The sequence below is a fragment of the Prunus dulcis genome, chromosome 3 (assembly GCF_902201215.1).
Source record: "Prunus dulcis chromosome 3, ALMONDv2, whole genome shotgun sequence".
NCBI classification, from domain to species: Eukaryota; Viridiplantae; Streptophyta; class Magnoliopsida; order Rosales; family Rosaceae; genus Prunus; species Prunus dulcis.
In genome coordinates, this window is record NC_047652.1 from 9516215 (window position 1) to 9523446 (window position 7232).

Genomic DNA, 7232 nt, shown 5'->3' on the forward strand with positions numbered 1-7232 from the left:
CAGAGGAAGTTTCCTTGCATCTTCCAGGAACTTTCCCTTCCCTGTATTTTGCCTAAACATTAGCCTATAAATAGGCATATCAATTGTAAAGGGGAGTGTGACCAACGGAGAAAAGAAAGAAAGGGGAGAAGATAGCCCTATTATTTTATATAGTGAAAAAGTTACTGCTGTTGCTCTCCGAGGACGTAGGCATAGCCGAACCTCGTTAAATGCTGTGTCTCATCTACTTTACGTGTAGCTCTAAATTCGCACATATCCCAAATCATTTTATAATATATATATATATTTTTTAATGCGCCGCGAGAGGCTTATTAATATTACGCGTCACTTAACATCATATGCAAAAGGGTTGAGGTTCTAATGTTATGCAGTATGGCAAAGTTATGAACTACACATCAATTGTTTCCTTTTCAAGTACAAAATTAAATGAACAAAAAAACAACTGAAGAGAAAATTATATAGCAGGCAGTAGGACTTCATATGCTCCTGAACAATATAAAAGTAATTGAAATGAACCTTTTATCTAGTTTGATTCTTTTCCTTCAGTTTCTGGGAAGCCGAACAGAGATTTAGATCCACAGATTCTGCAGCATACTAAAATCAAAGGAGATAAATTATTAATTTTTTTTTAAAAAAAAAACTAAAATCAAAGGCTTATTTTGCATGAATTGACTTCCTAATTTTCTTTCTTGAAAGTCAATTCATGCATAATTTGTTCCATCTGGACAGTATTGCACTTGTAAGAAAAGAAGAACCACCATATTTAATCTTGTTCCAGAATTTCGTATTCTAATTTTAATTTTTAAAAAATTACTTTGCGTTTTTACGATAATACCCATGTGAGTTTTATATGCCAGTTTCATGTACGTTTTTACGATAATACCCATCGGACACAGAACCCCGATTTTGCCCCTGCATAAACCCCAATTATGGAAGCACTCTGTAAAAACCCGCCCTAGAGCCTCAATGCACCTGTTTTTACAACAGAAGAACGCAGCGAAGAAGAAAGTGAGTGAGAAAGAGACACTTGGAGAGAAGGAGAAGGAAATTCCAGAAAAAATTTCCACCACCGAGGCTTAAGAAGAGAAGATTCATACTTGGTTCCGCCCTTTTCCATCATCACTGCCCGTCTGTTCGTATGCAACACTTTACTTCCCAGAAAACAAATGAAAGAGATTCATTTGCATTTGTTATATTGATAAATTGTTGAATGGTTAAAAGTCTATTTATTCATAATAATTTTTGTGATTAAATTTTGTGGTAATATTTTTCAGGTTTGTTGAAGTAAGTAAATGAGGAGCCAAATGGATTTTCCCATGGAGAATTGTGCACAGCATATGGACTTGAGGTGTGGATTTTATTGTTTTTCATTTGCCTCTATGCTAGTTTCCTTCAACTACAAGACTCCCATTTAAATACTTGCCTAAGAACAGGGCCTTAGGTTAGTTTATAAGGTTGACAAAATAAAACAACAGAAATCTAGGGCTCAAGTTTTGTTCTTTTTCTTGATCTTAATCTCAAATGCTATATAAATAGGGCTATAGTGAATTAAAGCTTACAATTACATGCTACTTGTTAAAGAAATTTCTATCATGTAACTTGGAGTAAGCAATGGAAACTGAACTGGCTCAGCCACTTTTCCTAGGTATCTAGTTCTTCAGCCATTAACTGAAATATGTAATGCATGGTACAGAATCTCTTGTTATGGTTTAAATTAGAAGGGCAAAAAACTCGTTTTCGGTAATTTTAAACCTTCATTCTTTTTTTCTTTTTCTTTTTTTAAATAGAAACGATTGTATTGATAATCAAGAGGACAAGTAGTCCTCGACTAAACAACAAGAGTAAACTCTGCTTAAAAAACAGGAAACTAGAACCAAGAAAAGACTCTGAAGCTACACCTCTCTAAGAAAGGCAAGAAAAAACGTCTTAGTAAACTTATCTTAACACAGCTCTCTTATCTCTCAAGATAATAGGATAATGGTAATCCTTAAACTGTTCGGTGACAGATGCCCAAAGAGAAGCGCAAAATTTTACTTGAATCCAAAGTTCTTCATAAGACACTCCTACATACTCTTGAAAAATTCTACGTTGCGTTCCACCCATAAATTCCAGAACAAAGTATGAACAAGACAGTCCCATAAAATTCGAGCTCTCTTCCCCTTTCCCACACCGTCATTTTAATGCTAAGAAGCTGAAAACAGCCTTTAGGGATTACCCAGATCACTCCAACTTCACTTAACAACTTCCACCAAAGACATAAAGAATTTTAAACCTTCATTCTCTTTCCGTGTTTTTTTTTTGGTTTTTTTTGTTTGGGTTTAGGCTTGGGAGGTGGTGATAGCAACACCCTCATCTTGCTAGCAAAGAGAAGGAACAAAAGGAAGGGCACCAATCAGGTGTGTGCGGAAGTTAACTTACAAGTTGTTTGATTTTCTAAGTATCTTGTCTTTTTACGTTACTATTTTTCGAACCTCTTACATGAAATCCCATTATTGGTTGATACTTTTTAAAAAGGAAATTTTGTTGCTCTTATGGCATTATGTTGTGATACTCCTTCCTGCACCCTGCTCTTCAATAGGGAAAAAAAGGAAATTTTGTTGCTCTTATGGCATGTATTCTATATGTTGTGATACTCCCTCCTGCAGCCTGCTCTTCAATAGAGAAAAGAAAAACAGGAACAAACAAATAATTTTAGATTCTAAATTTCAATATGGTTTTATAATACTTGTAAAATGTGCAATCCAAGATCACATTTGGATTTTTTGATAGGTCTCAAGGATAATGATAAGCACAATGTAATCAACATGCTATTCATGTTCCTGTTTCTTACAGTAGTCAGAAATGTGATAGTACAAGTTTTTATATGTTTTGAGTGGTATTTATTTATATATGACTGGTGTTACTGACTAACTGGAGACTCGGGGTGGATTTGGGACAGGAAAAAGTGAAAGAAACACCGAATGTAAATTTCAGCAGGACGAGTAAATTATCAAATTCTCCTACACCGAGGTCTCTAATTGCCCCAACTATAGTGCGTTTATCAAGGCCTGAGGAAGTTGAAAATGCAAGGAAGGATCTTCCCAATAGTAATGGTGGAGCAGGGGATAATGGAGGCTGTTAATGACCATTCCACTGTTATTATATGTGGAGAGACTGGGTGTGGTAAAACCACCCAAGTTCCACAGGTGGGTTTATTATCATATTATTGTTGTTATGCTTATATGCATTTCATATTCTTGATCCCTTGAAGCTCCTAATTCTGCATTTCGGTTGACATGTTGCAGTTTCTTTTTGAAGCCGGCTTTGGTTCAAGCTTCTCTTGAGTCTGAAGTGGTATAATTGGTGTTACTCAACCTCGTTGTGTGGCAGTCCTTGCGACTGCTAAGCGAGTGGCATATGAGCTTGGTCTACATTTAGGTAGAGAGGTCAGGTTTCAAGTTAGGTATGGCAAAAGGGTCGGTGAAAGTTGCTCCATCAAGTTCATGACAGATGGAATATTCCACGGGAACTTCAGGTTCTTTAACCAACTGATCTTGTTAATCTATCATAATTTGAGCAACTATGCATCAAATAATACGTTTCTCTATATGGGTTTCTATTAAGGTTGGGTTCTGTTTTCATACTGATACATATACGGTTTGGACGATTGAACCATTGATTAGAACCATTCAGTTTTTAGCTTCTCAGCTAAATCAGAAATTGTTTAGCCATTTGATTATCCTTGACAACATCTGATCTGAATTTTTTTTAGTCCGTATAATCCTTGAAGAATGACCTAAAATATGGATGGTTCCGATCATTGTAAAATATATCCATGGATAGCCCTAGGAAGGACATGCACTTTTCTTACAACAATGACATCCTTGACATAGAAAAATTCAATTTATATATGTATGGGTTAGGATCCTGGGACAAACTATTTTACGCGTAATTACGACATTTGTCTACAATTTGGGAAATGTTTTACATGAATGGTTTTGAAGGGAACCTACAAAACAGATGGTTTTATATAATGGGAACACATTATGGGTTGAGCCAAACATCATGGTTCTCTTTTCTTAGAAAGAAAATCCCTTTTAAGTTTTGACTATTTGTACATATCTTAAGTCTTAATAAATCTCTCTCTCTCTCTCTCTCTCTCTCTCTCTCTCTCTCTCTCTCTCTCTCTCTCGTATCTGGTTTCTCTCATCTTATCCAAAAACGAAAAAAGGATAAAAATGCTTTGACAAGCTGGAGTATTAATTTGATATGCATAGCCATTGGGCTTAATGGACTGCTAGTGGGCGGTCAATAGGGAATCATATCAGTGCTGCCTTGGATGTGTCTCAAGGCTTAGACGGGCAGTGTGTGGGTCGGTGTCTGAGGATTCGTGTGAGGTTGGCACACAGTGCTCGTCCTATAAATTATCATATTAATACTGCAGCTTGTCATTAATGTCTTCATTTTTTTCCTTTTTTGTTTGTTTTTGGGATAAGATGAGAGAAACCAGCTAGATTTTTGGAGACTCTTCCCCTTTACTAGAAGTGCTTGTACTTGCACAATTTAATTTTGCATCAAGGCACACAAATGGGCCGGTTTTATTCAGCCCTGAACTCAATTTTTATTAGTTTTGGTTTTGGTTTTCACTCTCTCTCAATTGTACAAGTATTGATCATTACGTCTTGGGATCTGTTTCCAACTTCTTCTTCTTTTTTTGGTACAAATCTTTTTTCATGTCACCGTTCTTATGAAATTTTATGGAGTTTAGTTAGATTTAGTTATCCTTGTCCAATGTACTTAAACCAAAGCTCTTTATTGTACAGAATGACTTTTTGCTGAAGCGATATAATTCTTGATGAGGCTCATGAGCGGAGCTTGAACACTGACATTCTTATCGGAATGCTTTCACGTGTAATTCGTGCTCGCGAGGTGAAGCTCCATAGTGTTGATCATGAAAAAATTTGTTAGTCAAGGTTCTTGAACCATTTGTTGTACTCATTTGCATGTGATGGCAGGAAAAATTTGCAGAGCAGCAATGGGAGGTGCTTTCGGGAAGAACTATAATTACTGGGCAACAGATTTGTCTTTTGAAGCTTGTTCTGATGAGTGCCACTTGCGAGTGGAGGACTTCATGTCTGGTAGAAAGCTGTTTCGCAATCCCCCGCCAGTTATAGAAGTTCCCACCAGACAATTTCCTGTAACCATTTACTTTTCAAGCAGAACTAAGGAAGAGGATTATATTGGGCAAGCATGTAAAAAAGCCTTGGCAATTCACAAGAGGCTGCCACGCGGGGGCGTACTTGTGTTCGTCACTGGGCAGAGGAAAGTAGAGTATTTGTGTCGAAAGCTACATAGAGTTTCAAAGGAACAGTTTAAAAAAACAACTGAAGGGGATATTAGGAGTGATGTCACTGAAGTTTCTGAAAGAAGTTCTACTGAGGAAATAGACATGAAGGAGATCAATGAAGCATTTGAGGTTCATGGAATTTGGCTGGCCATCAAACTAACAGATTTAGCTATAATGATGAAGATCAGTTTGATATAGATGACGATGAGTAGGATGATTCATATGATTCAGAAACAGAGAATGAACTGGAATTTATTGGTGACCATGGCGACTCATTGATCCAAGCTAGTCTGGAAATTGATGGTGATGTGGAAAATCTTTTAGGAGAGGAAGGAGGCATTACTGCACTGAAGCTTGAGACGCAAAAACTTCATCTAACTTCAATTCTGATGAGAAACAACCATTTTCAGTTACTCCAAATGCTTGCTACACCAATCCAATCCTAGCATGGGAAAAAAGAGTGGAGTTGAAGAGAATACTTCTCCAGGTACATTTCATGTTCCTCCTCCTTATGCCATGCTGCATGTGAAAGATCAGCTTCATGTCGTTGAAGAAGTCAGGGAAGGAGAACGGCTCGTTGTTGTGGCCACCAATGTGGCTGAAACATCTTTAACTATACCTGGGATAAAGTATGTTGTAGATACTGGAAGAGAGAAAGTGAAGAGCTACAATTCCTTAAATGGCATGGAAATAGATGAAGTACAGTGGATAAGTAATGCATCAGCTGCTCAACGTGCAGGAAGAGCTGGAAGAACCGAGCCTGGATACTGTTACCATCTGTATTCTTCTGCAGTATATAGTAACATATTTCCTGACTTTTCTCTCGCCGAAATATCTAAAGTCCCTGTTGATGGTGTTGTACTTTACATGAAATCCATGAATATTGATAAGCTGGGTCCAAAAAGTCTCCTGGCCAAACTTTAAGCTATTAATATGCAATTAAACATTTTCAAACCCTCAATTATTGTATGCTATATCTGCGCTTGTTGGGCAGATAGGGTTGCCAAACGCATTAGAGGAAGTTCCGGGCCGTTTGTAGTTTGGTATCAAGCCTTGCATGGTTGAAGAGATTGTGTTCCTCCACCATTGGTCATCTGTTTCTAATTCAGCCCGAGTATTTGGTATACAGTGTTTTAAGGCCAGAGGCAGCAGGTCAAAGACGGGTTTTGGAGTCTTTTGCCTAAGCTGAATATAGAAAAGATAAGACGGCTTTTGTCTAAGCTGAATATAGAAAAGATACGACGGCTTGCTTTGTTAAGAGAGGTCTGGAAGGAGATATATGGTTTCTTCAAGTTGTCCTCGATGAGCTATATGGTTGTCCATAAAAAGTAAATAAATAAATATAACGGATTAAAGGTAATTTAAAAAATAAAAATAAAAAAAGAATTTTAAGGGGAAGACATGAACTTTCTTAACAAATAAATAAACATTAATCAGATAACCTATTTGAAGTAAGGCACTTGGAGAAAATTGAAAGTAATTATTAAAATGATTAAGGAGGAGCTCCTCCTTAATTTTTAGGAGCCAAGTCATGCTCAAGTTTAAATTGAATATAGGAGCACTTTGTTGTGTTGAAACCATCACAAGATGTTACATTTAAATTTAGTGGAACTGTTAGGTTGCACGTGACCTCGGCAAATGATTGTTGAATCTTGTCATGGAAAGCAATTACTAAGTCAATACGGTAATGGTGAGTAACGTTGGGAAGCACATGTTCCTCAAACAGCAGAGGCTTCTGCCTTTGAATAAGGGCATTCTGAAAAATAGTTGTGTTCTTGGGGTCTTGGTGAATCAATTTCCACCTATCGATCAAAGTGACAAGACCAAATCTCTCATTTTGATAGTATGCAATGACTTGGGTGTCACTCCACTCAAAGCCGACTTCCTTGTTAGGGTTTGTGAGGGT

At 37.1% G+C, this 7232-nt stretch overlaps 1 pseudogene; it reads left to right on the forward strand.

Moving 5' to 3' along the window:
• The first annotated feature begins 4793 nt into the window (after nucleotides 1-4793).
• Nucleotides 4794-6283, forward strand: LOC117621703 (annotated as a pseudogene).
• Nucleotides 6284-7232: the final 949 nt, after the last annotated feature.